The sequence below is a fragment of the Schistocerca serialis genome, chromosome 9, assembly GCF_023864345.2.
Source record: "Schistocerca serialis cubense isolate TAMUIC-IGC-003099 chromosome 9, iqSchSeri2.2, whole genome shotgun sequence".
Lineage (NCBI taxonomy): Eukaryota > Metazoa > Arthropoda > Insecta > Orthoptera > Acrididae > Schistocerca > Schistocerca serialis.
Window position 1 is genome coordinate 447,517,599 of NC_064646.1, and position 20,590 is coordinate 447,538,188.

Here is a 20,590-nt window from a genome sequence, read left to right on the forward strand (position 1 = left end):
TTCCCCTACTGTAAATCATAGTATAGTTTTCTATATATTCATTTCCAGGTGTTTTCTTGTTTGTTTCTGTAACAGATGAAAAATTTGTTTTACATTCTGTGAAATGTTCCAACCAATCCTTCGTACACTCTACTGTTTACTATCTTGTCCATGTAACGTTCATAGATTGATTTTCTCAAATGAGGTCTTTAACTTATAATTGTTTATGTTTTGCGATGAAGTCATTGGTTCACTCCTTCATAATACTAGAAACAACTAAATGTTCCTGTCATTTGAAAACCATGAGAAATCACTCGGACTTTCTTAATGTAACCTCTCGCAAAAAGCCACTCATGGTGGGAACGCCAGATTTGGGAACTGCGCATAATACCTTGAAGGTCGTGTCCACACTAACATACATGTGAGCCTGGGCGGTTTTCAGAATTGATCGGAAATTCCGTGGCCCGTAGCTAAAATAGACTCTTCTGTGGCCAGTTAATGATAGATTCTCCATAGTTCTGGGTAAGAAGGCAATCTTGTGTGCTTTTATCCAGGCTTGGGAACTGCTGCCTGAGTGGGCGGTAAAGTGGAGCATGATAGTTTATTAACCCCAATGTTGAATTTTACGGAACCAGTCTTTATGCTGTAGACTAATAGATACCCTAACTCATTCGCAGTGGAGAAATAAACCCTCGTTTTTTTGAAAAATGTTCTGCAATTACTAGTGATGTTTAGCCCAGATATCTGTTGCCTGATTGTGTGTAGGACATTTGCTCATTTTTAATTTCCTTGTATATAATATGATACTATGTAAGCAACTCTTCGCTCTCGACTCTTACGTCAGTATGTAGTAGCAAAAACCTTCTTTCTTCTCGTAAACTTTCCCATAGAGGGTAACCGAATTATCCAACCATATTACCTACATGATGTCAGTAACTTCTGTCATTTCGGAGGCAGACATCGTATATATTCCACAAAGATTTGAAAAAAGGGAGCGAAATTGCTGAGTGTTTTTTCGTTTTCATCATACTCGTTTCACCAGATGTGCCTACTGCTATTTCAATTCGAATGTTTTCACTTCTGTCATCTTGGTCTCCCGTGAAGAAAATCTGATTTTTACGGAAGGTGCTCAATATCATCTGTAACACGTTGTTAGAGGGTTTCTAGTAGCCAATATTTCCTTCATCTGGAGCATTAGCTGCAATTATTCTTGGGACTGATCTTGTACCTTTAATCTCTAATAATACAGTGCGTAATTTTGCATTTCATAGTCAAGTGTTTTAGCTTACTATTTACTTGCGATGTAGAGGCAACATCTTTACCTTATCTTTCTTCCTGGTTTACACCGCTGTAGACCATAGTATAGAGGTCTACAATTGACTTCCTGGAGTTCTGTTACGTGTTTCTGTAATTTCTGAAAAATCTATTTCGTTTTCATTCAAATATTTAGCTCATTCGAGTCCCTTAAGATCAATTCCCTAGTGTACTAGAAGAAAGCTTTCCCAGGTTCATTAATCCATTGCCTCTTGCTCCTGTTTCTCACCCATGTCGTATCCCAGATATCCGTTCTGTTCGCGAGACTAGTCTGGGTACTCCAAGTACGTTTATTCCGTCTCTGAGTGGGGTACTGGCCCATCTCTGCTACAGGAATTTTCCTATCAAGATCCTAACACCCACTACACTGTCATCTATCAGCCGATTTAGCATCTATGACCATTTTTTTTTTGTATTATGGCTAACAAACCAAGTCGTTCTGATATTTTAGCGATCATTGATTGAACACATAATTTTATTTTTGCTTCATAGTGAATCACTTACAACGAGTTATCAACCAAATTTTGGGTACATATCATAGTTATCAATCGAATTATCTAGAAATGTGGATGAGCTGCGGAACACTCAATACCAGATCAAATATTCACGTAAAATATCCAGAAGTCATCATTATTGATATATCACGTATTAAAATTGAAATATCATGACTTAAAGCGGAATTGATCATCTATGGACCAGAGGTGGAGCAGGAGAAATTTTCATATCGAAATCGGTAATGAACAGTGTGGAGAGGCTAGAGTATCGTGTTTGGTCATTTCATGATACTAATTTAAGTAATTGTACATGTGGATTTACTTGTTCTACTCTATATTGTGAAGCTTAGATTATTCTTATTTAATTTGGTAAAAAGTAAATTGAGATACCGTTTACACTGTACTAAGTTTTGAAAAAAGACAGCGAAGTAGCTGAGTATTTTTCCGTTTTCATCATACTCGTTTCACCAAATGTGAACGCTGTTATTGAAATTCGTATGTTTCCACTTCTAGCATTTTGGTCTCCCGTAGAGAAACTGATTTTTATGAAAGGTACTCAATATCATCTGCAACAGGTTGTAACAGGGTTTCTAGTAGTCAATATTTCAGTCATCTGGAGCATTAGCTGCAATTATTCTTAGAATTGATCTTGTACCTTCAATCTCCAATTACATAGTGCGTCATTTTGCATTTCATAGTGAAGTGTTTTATCTTACTATTTTCTTGCGATGTTGAGCAACACCTTTACCTTCTCTTTGCTCCTGCTATTCACCACTTTAGTTCATGGCATAGTCGTCTACAATTTATTTCTTGTGCGATTCTGTAATTTCTGAAAAATCTATTTCGTTTTCCTTCAAATATTGAGCTGATTCGACTTCCTTAAGATCAATTCCCTTACATACTACGAGGAAGGTTCCCAGGTTCATTAAGCCATTTGTCTCTTGCTTCTGTTTCTCACCCATGTCGTATCCCAGTTATCAGTTCTCTTCGTGAGAGTAGTATCAGTAGTCCAAGTACGTTTATTCCACCTCTGAGTGGGGTACTGGCCCATCGCTTCTACAGAAATTTTCCCACAAGTGATCCTACCACCACCTACGCTGTCATCTATCAGCTTATTTAGCATATATGATCCTTTTTTCCTTTTAGTATTGTGGGTGGAAAAACCAACTCGTTCGGATATTGTAGCGATCATTTTCTAAACCCATAATTTTTTTTTTGCGTCATGGTGAACCCGTGACGACGTGTTGTCAAACAAATTTACGAACGTATCAAACTTATCAAACGAATTATCTACAAATGTGTATAAGCTGTGGAAGTCAATACCAGACCAAATATTTACGTGAAAATTCCATTATTGAAATATCACGATTTAAAGCGGAATTGATCATCTATGGACCACAGGTGGAATAGGAGAAATTTTCATATTGAAATTGGTAGAGAATAGTGTGGAGAGGCCAGAATATATTGTTTGGTCATTTCATGATATTAATTTTACATGTAGATTTTTTTGTGTTACATTATATTGTGAAGCTTAGATTATTCTTGTTTGTTTTGTTAAAAATTATTGAAATAAGACACCGTTTACACTGTACTAAATTTTTAAAAAAGACTGTGAAGTTGCTTAGTATTTTTCCGTTTTCATCATACTCGTTTCACCAAATATGAATGCTGTTATTGAAATTCGTATGTTTCCACTTCTAGCATTTTGGTCTCCCGTCGAGAAAATCGGATTTTTACGAAAGGTACTCAATATCATCTGTAATAGGTTGTAACAGGGTTTCTATTAGTCCATATATTCCTTCATCTGGAGCATTAGCTGCAATAATTCTTGGGACTGATCTTGTACCTTCAGTCTCTAATAATACATTGCGTCATTTTGCATTTCGTAGTGAAGTGTTTTAGCTTACTTTTTTCTTGCGATGTAGAGGCAACATATTTACCTTCTCTTTCGTCCTGCTTTATACAGCTGTAGACCATAGTATAGCCGTCTACAGTTTAGTTTCAGGTGTTTTCTTGTGTTTCTGTAATTTCTGAAAAACCTGTTTCGTTTTGTTTCGAATATTTAGCTGATTCGACTTCCGTAAGATCAACTCCCTAACGTACTAGGACGAAGCTTTCCCAGGTTCATGAAACCATTGTCTCTTGCTCCTGTTTCTCACCCATGTCGTATCCCAGTTATCTGTTCTGTTCCCGAGACTAGTCTCGGTACTCCAAGTACGTTTATTCCGTCTCTGAGTGGGTTACCACACGCTACACTGTCATCTGTCAGCTGATTTAGCATCTATGAACATTTTTTGTAGTGTTGATAGCAAACAAATTCGTTTTGATATTGTAGCGATCAGTGTTAAATTCAAAAACATTTTTGTGCTTCGTGGCGAACCAGTGACGACGAGTTGTCAAACGAATTTGTGAACGTATCAGACTAGTCAAATGAATTATCTATATATGTGGGTAAGCTGTGGAACTCAATGCCAGACCAAATATTTACGTAAAATAATCAGATCTTCATCTTTATTGAAGTGTCAGGATTTAAAGTGGAACTGATTTTCCACAGGAGAAATTATGATAACGATATCTTTGAGAATAGTGTGGAGAGGCCAGAGTATCATGTTTGGTCATTTGATGATACTAATTTAAGTAATTGTACGTATGGAGTTTCTCTGTGTTAATGGATATTGTGAAGCTTAGATTATGCCTATATCATTTCTTAAAAGTTAGTGAATTGATAGATTATTGTGCAAGAATTTTTTGCAGATGTTACTCGTCTTCTCAGAATGTGAGTGAGGTAAATTTTTTAATTGGTTTCCAGCATGGTACACGGCTGGTTGTGAAATTTGTTATTAATTATTAAGTTAGTTTCATGTGTGCTACTGGATGAGTTTGTTAATGTAGGTTTCATTATGACCCTACTTTGATTGATATTTTACTTATGTACAGAAGTGCATGATAAAATTATATTGCGGTCCAACTGAGGACAATAACAGCAGCACCAACAAAGCCAAAGGCACCTTATACCTCTCCGCTCCATCTGGAGATCGAGGAAAATAACACTGACGACTAAGTTGCGGATACTTCGAAGTAATATAAAATCTGTGCTTCTGTGTGAATGTGAAACATGGGAAGTGACAAAGCAGCTAATTCCTAAGCTGCAGACATTCAACAACAGATTTCTGTGGAACATCCTGGAGATAAGGTGACCAAATGTTATCTCTAACGAAACACTCTGAGAAAGAAGCAGCAAGAAGATATCTGAGCTGCTGACAAGAAGCAGGAAGTTGACATGATTAGGACACACATTTAATAGACCAAATAAACACATTGCGTAGGAAGCACTATATCCTATGCTGCACGGACGATGGGGACGAGGCAGGCTCAAGATGAAGTGGAGATTATCAGGTAAATCCGAAGGTCAATACCAAGGAATAGGATGGGGGAAACTGAAAAAAATATCAGAAGACAGAGCAAGATTGCAATCCTTCATTGCCAGCCTATGCTGTATTAATATCTCATTTTTTTCATTTACCTATCTAGCCTACTTTTTCTGCTGCTTCAACACTCTGAGCACTACTCCAATTACTTTTTTATCATTTCAATATTATCTCTCATTTACCAAAAACCTAAGTACATTTTAGAGTACATACTTCAACCATTCTGTAGCTTTTAAAACTGACCAGGCTTCTTTCTTCATCCAACTTGCTTCAGGCTCAACTGACATGTAACTCGGTTAATTTTAGTTCTGCTAATTCTTTCGATGACATAAGTGTTACGGCGTTATGGACAAAATTGTTACTGTGTTGAACGATAAATCCTAATAAAAACAACTTTTGGAATGTAAAAAGACAGCAATTCATTATCATTCACTTTTCTAAAGTGAGGTACTAGCATCATTATGTAGAAAACAGGTATGTGTAAGTTACAATACCGTAAGTAGCACGTTTCGAGAACAATGTCAATTACACGTTATGGGAAATGTTGATTACTAGAAAAGGAAAAAAATTCATAATAAAGAATTATACACAAAAATTCGAAGATCTTGGAACAAATGAGTGATCTATGTTCTGAGATTCTAGATAATATAATGTTGAAAGTTTGCTGTTTCTTAAATACAGCAAATTTTGTGGTCAGTAAAGTAATTAGATAGATTTGGTGTACTAAGTTAATGATGAGCATTGTTGAGATTTTGCATGTAACTGAGAAGTAAGTCTGAACTGATGTAACAAGGATTTTTGTAAAATGTTAGAACTACGAAGATATGTTTGGAAAATACATGAATTGTCTTATGCTCCTGGAGATGATAGAGTTTCATGCAAGAAAATCATGAAGTTTTCAATATTGGATAATTATTTGAAATACGGTGTTAACTCTGGTATGATATTGATGTTTCGGTTAGCAATAAATAGTCATGAAATGTAGAATGTTACATCTTTTCAATGTTGTGACATATATTTACTTGAAGTGTGCATGATTAACTTGTTATCGAAAGTTTGGTTATTGAGAAGAAAGATATTAACGTGGCAGCTATGAATGTGTTTGTACAGTGAAGAATGGTTGGCATGTATAGTTAGAACGGTGAATTAATGAAAATTAACTCAGGATTACATAATGATAAAATTTTAGTGCTGTCTATATGTTATTTCCAACTGCAATAGTGAAGGCACAAGTCATAATAGATAGTAAGAGAATGAAATATTAACGATAAAACAGTGAGCTTTAAGGGAGATCATCCTTACCCTTCACTAAAGATGATCCCCTTATGCTAACGACCTTGAGTTCACGGGGTAGCTTGCGTGTCTCATCGATACAGATGACCACACCATAGGTACAACGACAGTGGAGGGATATCTGTTGAGAGATTAGATAAACATATTTCTCCTGAAGAGAAGCCGATGCCTTTTCAGTATTTGCAAGGGCAACATTCTGGATGATTGGCCGATCTGGCCATGTAACTACAACCAAAACGGAACTGCTGTGGTTTTACAAAGAAACAGCTGAAAGCAAGGAGGAATTATGGCTCTAATTTTTCCCGAGAGCATGCAAATCTAATTGCTGGTTAAATGATTCTCTTGCTTAAGATATTTCAGAAGTAAAAGAATTCCTCATTAGACCACTGGATGGACACTATTCAGGAAGATGTCGTCATCTAGAGAAGGAAAACTGTCATCTTATAGACTGGAGAGTGAAAAATTAGACCCCCTTGATCAGGTAGGTTAGAAAATTTAAAAAGACTGAAGTTAGATATAGTGCTAATTAGTGAAAGTCAATGGCAGGGAAGCAGCACTTCTGATCAGATGAATGCAGGGTTATAAATAGAAAATCAAATAGGGTAATGGATGAGAGGGTTTGATAATGTATAAGAAAACAGGAATGCTCTAAACCTACCATGAACAGCATAGTGAACACATAATTGTAGCCAAGATAGACACGAATGCCGCACTTACCACAGAAGTATAACTTTGTTTGACAACTAGTCCTGCAGATAATGAGGAGATAGTTTAATTATATGATGACATAAAAGAAATTATTCAGATCGTTAAGAGAGACAAAATTTTATTGTAATGGGGGATTTCAATTCGATAGTAGGTGAATATGGGTGGGGGAAAGAATGAAAGAGAAATTGCCTAGTAGGATTCTGCACAGAACATGGTTTAATCATCTGTAACATTTGGATTAAGAGTCGAGAAAGAAGAATGTATAAGTGTAAGAGAACTGGAGACAGCGGAAGCTTGCCGATTAATTACATAATGGTAAGACAGAGATACCGGAAACAACTTTTAAAATGTAAGACAATACAGGGGCAGATGCAGACTCTGGCCACAATTAGAGCTTATCAACTATAGGCTGAAAATGAAGAAGCTGCAAAAATGTAGGACATAGAGAACATGGAATCTGTTGAAAGAACCACAGGTTGTTGAGAGATTCATATGGACCATTAGGAAACGATTGACTATAACAGGGGAAAGGAAAACAGTAGAACACAAATGGATAGCAATGAGAGATGAGATAATGAAGGCAGAAGAAGATCAGATAAGTAGAGCAATAGTGAATGCAATTGATTAAGGAAAGAAAAAATGGACCAAATGAATTAAGCGAAAGGGAATACAAACGTATAATAATCAGGATGACAGGAAGTGCAAAATGGCTAAGCAGGAATGGCAAGAGGACTAATATAAGGATTTAGAAACATATACTGCTAGGAGAACGATAGATACCGTCTACAGGGTCCTTTCGAGAAAAGAGAAGTAGCTGTATGTTTATCGAGAGCTGAGATGGAATACCATACCTAAACGAACAGGGGAAAGCTGGAAGAGAAAAATACATGGATGGTCTATGTAAAGGAGATGAACTTGAAAACAATATGAACTGCTGTAGAAATGGGAGAACCAACAAAGACCAAGCTCTTACATTGGTGTGCAAGATGTATGAGATATGCGAAGTACCCTCACACTTCAAGAAAAATATAATAATTGCCATTTCAAAGATAGCAGATGTTGACAGATGTGAATATTACCGTACTATGAGTTTAATAAGTCAGGGATTCAAATAACAAACACGAATTCCTTACACAAGAATGAGAAATCTGGCAGAAAGAGACTTTGGAATAGATCAGTTTGGATCAAGAAGAAATGTATTAACACATGTGGCAGTCCTGAACCTGCGGCTTACCTTAGAAGATAGTTTAAGGAAAGACAAACCTCTTTTTATAGCATCTGTAGACTTACAGAAATTTTTTGACGTTGTTGACTGGAATACTCAAATTTCGAATGTAGCAGAGGTAAAACACAGGGTGTGAAAGCCTATCTAGAACTTTTGCATAAACCAAACGCCTCCTGCAAGTGTCAAAAGGTGTGAAAGGGAATCAGTGATTTATAAGGAACTGAGACAGGGTTGTAGCATATCCTTGATCCTATTCAGTTTATACAAAGAACAAGCAGTAATCAAAACCACAGCAAAATTTTGTGTAGGACTTGTAGTTCAGGAAGAAGAAATAAAATCTTGGGGTTTTCCGATTACAATTTAGTTCTGTCAGAAACAACTAAGGGCATAAAGGAGAAGTTGAAACGAACAGACTGTCTCTGTCGATCCATCGTAGATACGGTCCAGCGGCTGGTCAGATATTTATGGAAAACAAACCTCCAAATAGCCGTACGTTTTTAGAAATTATTATTTTATTTACACGACCAGTTTCGGCATCCCATTAATGGCGTCTCCAAGTGCCTGCATGTTAAAAACTAATATACGTTTAAAACTTTGAACATAGGTGCTAAGGTTCAGTGACCGTGTCAGAATTATATTAGAACAAATAAGCCCTCCATCACAAATATTAAGTCAAAATTGACCAGGTCTTACGCTCCCCAGAGCGCCGTCTTCAGAATTAGACTAACTGTTCTAAAACAGATTAAGTATATAATACATTAATAAATTAAAGTTTGTACTGACTGGAAAAGATGCAGTCACATATCAAAAAAGATCTAAGCCGGAAAGGCGACGTGATGAATAGTTGTAAGTAAGATGGCGCGAGCCGCTAAAAGCTGCTCGTACTTTAGTGAAGAAGGGTTGCGACAAGACTGAGTTGTCCACGTTAGAAAGTGTGGGCAAGTAAACATGTTGTTGCTACGAACGCCATCTAGTAGCCGCAGAAACAACTAGGCTACTGTACATTCAAAATTATACACATGAAATTGTGATGCAGCTGATTCAGGCTTAACATAAGCACTAATAATAATAGAATGAAGTTACATATTTATCTGCTTTAAACAGAGATACATTTTGTAACGTAAAAAAACGTTAGTTATGACATACAAGAAAACAGCAAGGATGCAACAGGAAAACAACATTTCGGTAAATTACATGAGGAAATCTGAATCAAAGATCAAGCAATGGCTTTATACAGACGGAAAAGTTTTTATTTCGCAGCTGCAGCTGCTCGTTGAGAATGAGGCCATCATGACGAGAGAGGTGTTTGAAAATCTCTAATTCCTCTAAAACATCTAACCTACGCCCCTTCTTTTCGGCATGCAGAATATTGTTATCGCCTGTGGCTTTAGGCACGTGTCCAGTAATTAAGAGATAATCGGCAAAGGATGAATCTAGGGGACTGGTGCCGTTCTTTCTCAAAAGATGTTCTTTATATCTGATGGTGAAAGCACGTCTAGTTTGCCCTATATAATAGGAGGAGCAGGTATCGCAGTTGATCTTATAAACGCCAGAACGTTCTGTAGGAGAGCGAATGGATTTCAAATTATGAATGAAGTTTCTGTTTAGATTATCATTAGTAGAGAAGGCAACATTGCAGTTGTATTTGTTGCGAGGCATGCACTGAATCTGATAGGAAATGGGTCCTATGAAAGGAACAGAAAAACGTTTTTTTGGGTTAATTTCAGTGCATGAGGTGTTGAGCACTAAGTAGCACTAGTGATATTTCAGATGTAGTTATCACGACATCAAAAAACGCTACCAGAAGCAAAACATAACGGCCGACAAATTATTAAGTGAACGTCAGCAAGCAAACAACTTGCAGGGGATACTGATAACACATCTAGAAGGCATCATACTATATCCGAAGTGAAGAACGTCATGACTTGGTCTCCCTTAAACGCCACCTAATTGGAGGGAAATAGCACAATGGAAGAAACAAAGAACCCCAAACACCAAATTTTTATGTTGACGATATATTCGTCGTTTTTAATAAGTGCAAGGATGAGTCGATCAAGCTACAATAAATTTTCAACTCCTTACACTAAAATTTAACTTCATTACGGAGATTTTTGTTGAGGGCTACCTTAACTCTTTGGATTTACAGGTACGCAGGATGGTCAGTCTTCAGAATACGAGGTTTTTCGAAAGCCGACAGCAAGAGATGTCATTATTGCTGCGGATTTTAATCCTCCCCGATTACACAAGAAATGTTTCCTTTGTTCAGTGTCTCCCAGGTTGAAATAATTTACAATTCACCACGTGGAAACCGACAGGCAGATAGTCACCACTGTACATATAGGGACTGCAATGGATTTAGATAAAGTAATATTATGGAAATGGGTGAAAACATTTTGTCAAAGATTCACAAAGAGACCAGTGTAAAGAAGGAAGATGTCAGATATGCTGCTAAGACACGTAGGCCCAAACTCTCTGAAGACTAGTAACGAGTTTAAAAAGCATAATATGGTGGTAAGCTTCAATGCTATTAAAAGACTGGGGAGGGTCCTACGACACAGTATAGAGCAGCCTGTTACTATATTTTTCAATGGCCGATCTACAAGATTGAGCGTGGAGCTTGTGACAGATTTTACATCGGGCAGACTGGGAGCGAGTTCAGGACGCAAAATAGGGGACATTGTTATCCTAGCTGTGGTCGTGAACCAGCTTCGTGACATATAAAACAAATTACAGTCTTCATTGTGAGAGTAAAGTTGTTTAACTGGATATCTTCGAAGACCTAGAACCTTTCATACATATAAGACCCTTCCGTGAATGTTTAGTTAATGAGCACATCACTGGAAAAAGAAATAGTTTTTTCATACTTCTGATAATGTTTTCAGTTGCGATTGGAAGTAAAAATCGTGCATCATTTGCGGCCAATCTTTATAATAACAAATTTATAGTGACGGTGGTGCAGTTTTGAGTATATTTGTATATGCTGTAATTTTCACATACGTATTTGTGATGTCATCTGACAAGTTTTTATGCCTTTTCGGTTTTCTTTCGTCATTGTTAGTAATCTGGATTTACAACTGTTATTAAATACCGTTATGATACTGTCGGCTAAGCCACCTGACGTTGTGTTAGCTCAGGTGTCCTCCATCGGCCGCAGTGCGGGTTAACTGCAGCTCTGTCTGTTGAAAATTTAGTCTCTGTCTATGCGAGTGAGAAACTATTGTACCTGAAATACCATATGCATTTATTGATGTACGGTATTTATAACTGCCTGTTAAGCTCGTAAAACTGCGTATGGTATGTTCATTTTCGCCTACTACCTTTTTTAATTTTTGTACCTTTGTTAACCATGCAATTGTGTATACTTGCATTCGTATTATGGGAAGAGTATGTAATGTCAAATTTTAATTGCTGACAGGTCACCAGTAAGAAATCCAAAAAACAGCTACACGACTTTTCAGCAACCAACAAGCACTTTTAGAGTAATTTTTATTATATTTGTCATGGTTACCTTCTGGTGCCAGACATTTCAGTCTTAGATAGAACAAATGATCCTCCTTTTTGCGCCAGTATGAACGTTAACTAGTATCCTTTTGCTTTGTATTCTGCTTGGTTTACGTATACTCACTCTGCTTTTAACTTGACCCTTCCCCTCAGTACCTTCTGTGATAAAACCTTCTATGTGCTAGTTACTATCTGGCTGGGTTTCATCATTCATCACACAGGTTGGTATCTTGTATTCACAAGTCAACCGTAATTACATAGTCAAATTAGACTTCTTATGGTTGATATGTTTAGTGGGGTTCTCTGCTTGTTCCTACCTAATATTTTCCGTCCAGTTAACTGATGTTTTAGAAACAACAAGTCATATCTTTTCATCTTTATTTTGGTGTATACTGATACGCCTTCAAGGTATTTTATGAGTATCGATCGCAAATTCTTTTGTCACCATATGACATATCGAGAGATTTTAACTTTACTGAGAGTAGTTTTTCGTAAGAACTAGGGGGATTCTCATCTATAAGAATTATGGACATTTCTTATAAGAATCAAACAAGATATATTCGTTTGACTTTCTGATTTTGTACATTTTCTACGTTTGGTATGATCTATTACAAGTCTATGATCTCAAAGGAACTAGTTTCGATGCTAACCAGTGGGTGTACGTACTCTGCTTTGTTGTGCATTGTGTGCACAGGTACACTTCTTAACGCTGCATGTAGGTTTTAAGCGCATTTATTTCTACTCCTCATTTTCTGTAATGTCAACGGTTGTATATCTTGACATATCGTACACGTATACTCGTTGTTTTTAACATGCAGTGGCGTGGAAGTGGCGTTAATGAGATTCCCAAAATGGTCGTGTAAATAAAATATAAACTTCTGAAAATATACGGCTGTTCGGTAATTTTTCTTTGCCAAAAGGAATGGACAGTATCTTGAAAGGAGGATATGAGATGTACATCAACAAAAGCAAAACAAGGGGATTCGAGTGCAGTCGAAATAAGATCAGTACCATTAGAAGGCTGTAAAACTGACTGTCCTGATTTCTCCTAAACGATGAGTTCTTACACTGGTTATGTAATGCTGTTAAATAGCATTAAGACAAATGAAAGGTCATATTTCTAATATTATTGAGATTACTGTAAAGAATGGTATTTTTGCGATTTCTTATTTTGTACTGACGCATGGTATAAGAAAAACTCGTTACGTGTCAACCATCCTTGCATGTTATAGGCTAACATTTGTATTCGGTTACACATGAGATAGGAAGTCCATTCTCAAAACAAGGACCAGACTCTACCTGCGATGGGAAGTCCGCTTTGAAACACAAATACAAGATTCTACCTGTTGTGAAATTCAGGGTCAAAAGAAGTAATAATTTTTTGATACTTATCTCACTTCATCATATAGTTAATGTAGAAAACATGTAAATTAACAATCGTGCTGCTTAAGAGTGGCCTACATCCACACTATTGTCTTACTGACAAAGCAGTACTCACAAATGCATTTGCGACCTATTAATTTTAAAAGCTGTCTTAATCATATGCATGTATGGACAGAGTCGTTCCTGAGGTGGGGAAGGTGTGGAGGGGAACTGGTATGCCAAACATTTATGAAGTGTCAGGTACCAATTTATTCGAATAAAGTGTACAACAGATCTTCATGTGCTATGTAAACATTCCTTCTTCTAACTTTTTGAATGATGCAAGCAAATAGGACCGTGACAAAGAAGTATAATAGCGGAGTACCAACATATTTTATGCTGATTCGAGATATGAGTCTGTGAAATTACATTTATCGCATTATACGAGGGAAGTCAGAAAGTAATAAACTCTTCTTTTTTTAAGATGTTAAGAATGCAACTACTTGGGTTGACAACGCAACATTGACGATTAATTTAAGTATTTTAAATGCAATTGCCCTGTATTCCAATTATCTGGATCCGTATTTTAACAATGGTATATATTTCAATACAGTTAATGCTTGGTCCTGCTTCTGAAGCATTTGATGCAAGAATGTTTTCACAGTGTCCTTACCTTCAAGGTGAACCCCACGATGAGCTTCTTTTAGGGCCGAAACAATTGGAAGTTTAATCGTCATGCAAAAGTAGAACATCCGCCATAACTTTCATTATGCAAATTCTCTGAAGATGTGCTTTAAAGTGCTAGGAGGTAGTGAAGTTTCGGTCTGTATTGATTGACGATCCCTGCTCCAAAAATCGACCATAATCACACACTTTTAATTCCACAATACGGTAATATGTTTTGAACTTTTCCTCCTCCAATGTGTTTCTGTGATGCCATTCAATTTACAGCCTCCTTGATTCTGGTTAAAAGTTTCTTCTTTGGGTAGTTTCTTTCAAGAAACTCCTCTCTGTCCAAACCGAAGCGCTGCATGAGTTGAGAGGCCTTTCTTATTCTGGCCTCTGTATCGTGATCGGTAACGTTCTTGGTACTCAAGTTGCACAAACAGTCGAGTATCCTAGTTGTTGAATAATCCTAATTGCCCTGAATTTACTGAGGGAGGTAGTGCGAAACAAATCATATGCAGTCAGCCGCTGACCACCACTGACGAAGTCGACTCGCTGAATGTTATGTCGAAGCCATAAAAGCACCAGTCTGCCGCTCAGCGTTTCATCAGCCAACGGTGTTTGCCCTTCACTTTTGTTACAGCGATAAATCCATTTTCTAAAGTTCCTGATATCCACTGCTGAATCACCGCACACATTTTCTGTCTTCCATTAATACAAACGGGAGTTTCACCTTCTGCATTCAAAAATTCTATCACAGATCGCTGCCTAATTTGAACATCGATGAAGATCGTTTAGGAAAGTGACTACATCTGGTGTCGGGGAAAGTTACTGTGGCACTGGCTTAGAATAGAAGCGATGAGGAATAGCGACAAATTAAATTTTTCATTTACCAAGACGTATTTATGAAGTTGAAAGTAGGTGGAATTAGATCTTGGCTAACCTTCGTACATAACATATGATGCCATAGCAATAACCTATATCTCATTACCTAATGATAATAAATACTTCTCTTTTTACATAAAAATTAAAATATTCAGCGAAGGACTCTTCTTGGAACTATATTTCGCGGTGGTGAATGGGATAGTATTCAATACAAAGGAAGTATGAGCAATAACGTCTTGAATCACCGATTATTTAGTGTTTTATTAAGTCACACATCGCTTTCGGGTCCTTTGGATCCATTATTGTTATTGGTAAGATTTATCTGAGTCCCTTCACTCAGCTTAAGCCATTATTTTATTGTCGTACGTCGTATTTTATTGTCGTTGCCGTGCAACTATCTTCTTCCCACCTGTTTCCGTACGCTACTAGTTATTGTACGAATATGTAAATGATTCAGTCCTATGCTACTGCTGCAGTCCGTTAACAACAGATATCGGACTCGTTCCATGCATCATATTACTGGTGCAGAAAAGTGCATTATTGACAGAAGTAAAGTAGTAATGTAAAACGAGTTTTTAAAATTTCTTAAATAACCATGAGTAGCAGAAGCTACCAATTGATTCAACCTTCGTGATTTTATGTAAGTGAATTGCTATTTGCACGAGCAGATGATTGTGTAATGTTACCAAATTGGTTTTTGTCTTTTTTATGATGTGATAAGTTTGGTCCGTATTCCGTGCAATACCTAACCCACAGGCGAGGAGATTTCAGTGAAGAGCCACAACGCTAGGCAAGCTTTGGGGGAAGATTGTTGATGGATCCAGCCCTCTATCTCAGACCCGTTCTTTTCCACTAAAGTGCAGGCCACGTCGTTCTGATCTGACCAGAGACCTCTAGCAACGAATGTTTGTTAAATCGGCGGATTTTCGTTGTTTATCCGCGGTAACAGCACTCCGCGCGGTACTCGAAAGTTCAGAGATCATAGGCGACGCATTTCTGTAGTCGTCGGCAACTTATACGCTATGCGCTCGTATATTTCTAAAAAAAAAAAATAACGTTCAGTTGATTGCAGAAACTCAACACCACACCATATAGATGTGTGTCAGAATCTTGAGAACTCCTCTGAGAAAACTCAAACATCGACATGCTTGGAACATGACGTTCTTGAGCCTTGGAAAACTCCAGTAACTCCAAACACTGGTAAACAATCGTAGAAACAGTTGGGGGATAATATAATAATGAACATGGAACAAGAAAATTTCTATAGACACTTCCAAAGGGTTGTTTTATTTAAAGCATGATCAAAAAGACCGTCTGATTTCGTTTCCATTTGAGCGCATATGGAATGTAGCAGGATAACCTATGCACGTTTATAAGCACTAACACACTGGCAAGAGATTTGAGTGACATTCTGTAAATGCAAAGACGTTTTTCGGTATGAAGGCAGTCTTGTGTGCTTTGACACAGGTTTTGAATCTCCTGCCTGAGAGGCTAGTAAACTGGTGACTGATAATTTATATACCACACTGTTGCTGAATTTTAGGGAATTTCGTTTATTCTGTGTACTAGAAGGTATCCTAACTCATTCACAGTGCAGAAAGGAAACGTTAGTTTTAAAAAATAATTGAGCAATTAATTGCGAAATTGGGCCTAGGTAAGTGATGCTTTATTTTCGTGCTTTTGTGTGTATAACCTTTCTGTTTTCTGTGTAGCCAATGACCATGGCAATATTTTACAACTGTGCCAAATCGGTGGTAAGTCTGTTTTCTTCCAAATTAACTGAGTGTGCTTTGTGGAGTGGGGCCTAATTGTTCTGTGTTTGTGTGGCATGTGTTGATGTTACGTATCTTCAATATTTGTTGTATGTTGTGAAGTTTAATAGCAATGAAAGTTAAGATATTGTAATCCTCATGCCTCACAGTGAATATCATACCATCGTGGAAACTATTTTATTGGGTAAGCAGTGCTTGAGTTCCTTGTCTTGTGTCATGATGTAGATCCAATTTATCATCAAAATAGTTCAGTTAATATACTGTTTTTATTGGAGGCTATTTACTCCCTAAAATCATTATTTTCTAAATGAACCAGAGATACATCTGCCAGGAAGCTTGATATACTACTGCACATGGCTGGACCCATTTCTACTGATAATCTCTCCCATAAAAATTAAGCAGATTATGAGACTATATGTCCTTTTCCAATAAAAGATTTCGTCAAACATTAATATTTAAATAATTTTTAAGAAATATAATAAATTTCGTTCTTTACATGTGTGAAATTATTTTATAACGCCAAAGTATAAGAAGATGCTTCATATTCGTTCGTCTTGCATTATATTATATTTGTGAAGTGGGTTAATGTGTATAAACAAGAGAGCGATTTGAGCAATGTGTTGTGTAGTTGCGACATCAATTAATGGAAATTCCTGACATTGATGAATTTAAAACGTTATCCCGGATCATTTTGCAAGTGTTTCACTGTTTTTTATTCCATTTCCCGTTGTTCGATCCACAAATTTAAGAGTTTAACAGCTACTATTCTCACAAGAGAAACATACAATTTGCATGACTTCGCTCAAGGGCCACCGTAAATAATGTGTTAAGTGACGTCCTCCCAGATCATGGACTAACAGAAGCCAAAATGTATCTTGTGACTAAATAAAATAAGAAATTCTATTTGACTTAATTGTGTGTTATTAATACTTTCTTGGAGAGATCTTTGTACATTGGTGAATCGTATGAAATAAATGACAAATATTTATTTAAATATGTATATAAAAATCTTGATTTTTAGTAATACAAAGGGCTTCATAACGGCTGGAAACGAATAATTTTTAGGAATATGGAGATACCACTCAATGTAAAGAAAAAGAAGAAAGTATAGTAGATGAATATTTTGTTAAGTTACTGTAGCGTGTTCGAAACCGATTCTAATTTACTTTCTAATGAAGCAATATGCAATGTTGGTAAGAATGTAATGTATCATGTTTAGAAGTCATAAAAGAGATCTGTGGATGAGGAACAGACGAGGAGAAACAGGAGGGATAATGTAATGGTAACACATACTTTTGGAAACCACATTTTAAATCCTGAAACATTTCCATGGGCAGATGGTGACCATGACCACAGTTTATTCGTTACAAACAGCAGCGTAACACTGAACAACAAACTCAAGAAATATAGGATACTAACGACATGGTACCTGAATCAGTTCAAAGAAGCAGAGGTTGTTAGCGGGTTCAAGAAGAGCATCAGATAACGATTGAATGAAAGAGGTGCAAAGAATGCAACAAAAGACGAGTGAGTAGCCTTAGGACTCGAAGTAATCAATTGACAAAATAATTAAATAGGCTGAAAGACAAACTCAGTACAAAATCGTGCATGATGCACACAATATTAAATGTAACTGGCGAAACGAGAAAATATGAAACTAGAACCAATAAACAAATTGTACAGAAACGAGACTGCAGTCGAAGGGCATGAAAGCGAAGTAATGACTGAATACAAAATCAGGCAGTTTTGTAGCATATCCCCATACAATAATAATTCTCTATGCTGAGTAGCCAATAAAGGAAACCTAGGATAAAATTAAAAGAAGGAATTTTCGTTCAGTGAGAAGAAATAGTTTTGCAGATGGTATTTTAATTCTGTCAGAGAGAGTTACGGACATAGAAGAGCACTCTACGGAATGAATAGCGTGCTGGAAAGAGATTTGACAAGAATAAGTTTTGAATAAGGATGGTGGGCCGTAGTTGCTTCAAATCATGTGAGACTGATGCAATAAGAAGAGCCAATGAGACACTGAAGCGAAAAAGAAGTGATTTGCTATTTGGGAAGCTAAACAACTGATTATGGCTGGAGTACTGAGACTGCCGATAGCACGAAACGCAGTTCCGAAATAGAAAAAATTGCTCACATGTAATGTAGATCAAAGTATTAGAAAATCTGCTGTGAATCTGTTTGCCTGGAGTTTAGATTTATACGGAAGTGAAACATATGCGAAAAGTAGTTCAAACAAGATGAGAATAGAAAGTTTTTATATGTGGTACTACAGTAAATCTTCAGTAAAGAAGTATGCAGACACATTTTAAGGGAGGAAGCGAACATCACGTTAGTAATAGAGAGATGTGTGGGGGGTAAAATTTTAGAGAGAGACCAATATCTGAATTCAGCAAGGAAGTTCAAATGGAACTAGGTGACAGTAATATTTCGGCGATGGGTAGGCTTACATATAATAGAACAATATGGCCAGCTGCATTACACCACTTTTCAGACTAAAGACGACAACAACAACAACAGCAAAATGTGCTTACTTGACTGCTAAAAGTCTGTATAATAATGCACAGTTCATGCTACTTGGGTTCGATCTGACTTTCTGTCTTTTAAACTGATGACTTATACGTGTATTAAACGAACTGATTCTGAAATTATGCTTGTCGTTGTGATTTGTCTGATTATCTTACAATTCAATTCTATGCAGCACGGTAGTGAAACGTTAAAATCAGTAACCATTTCTTTTACTACTATGTTTTCCTTCATTTAGATCATCACACTAATGATAAACCGCAACGAATCACTTAAATAACTGAAATACATGCATCGTAATATTCAAAAGTGGAGCCGAAAAATACTATGTGAGATAAGCTCTCTCATGGTATCACCGACTATAAGATGCATATTTGACAGAAGAAATATGGTATGAGTTTTTTCCTGTCATCCATTCACTGTTAGCTATGGGGTCAACATTGTTATATTAGCTTTGTCAGCGCTAATGACATTAATTTGCCTGCAGGATTCCCTTCTTGCAGTCATTACTCAACCTGAGCAGATACTGTGTACCCAATCTGTCTGTGTCTAGTGTAGATATGTTGAAGTGCGAAGACATTTTCAGAATGTTTGCGTAGCATGTAAATGAGGCGGGACGTGGGTACCAGCCCGGTATTCACCTAGTTGGATGTGGAAAACCGCCTAAAAACCACATCCAGGCTGGCCAGCTCACCAGCTCTCACCATTAAGCCGCGATTTAAACAAAGGCTGGCTCGCCTCCCCGATCCTGGAAGCTGATGCTTTAGCACTCTCGGCTATCCGGGCGGGTAAACACTTATTACTAACGTTAATTTATACCAAATGCTTTTAATTACATTTCAGTTATTAACAATGGGAAGAAGATGTTATCCTCTGGCTGTCTTTACTTTTATGGAACAGGAAAGCTACTTAAGCTTCATTTAAACTGACAGTGGTGCACACAGATAATTTAACTCAAGGCTTGCATTACATTATTCCTAGGATGGCACTAAACTGTGCGAAAGGTGCTGAAGCAACACTATGAGAGTCGAACACAAAAGAATTTCAGCAGCCAGCGAACGACACCTGAACCACATGTTACGTCATCAATTTCTTCTTCCGTGTCGCTTTCGCTTAATGCCAGGTTTTGCAGTGCTTGCCACCGCACAAGACCTGAACCATGTCTTACCTCGTCCGACTCCTTACCTCTCTCTGCATCTTCTTCTTGCTCCTCCTCCTCTGGCAGCTCCTCCAGCAGCCGGCGTTCTCTGGGCACAATGACCTCTGCTACCTCCTGTGGCGGCGGCTGCTCGAAACCCCCACCTGAGGAGGAATAAACGTGACAGATGAGGAACTGGCATTTGTACTGCTTATAAAGCACATGTGATTTATCGCTGTTTACTGGGCTTCCAACATTCTGAGTTTCAGGGATCTACTTTCGTACGCAACCTA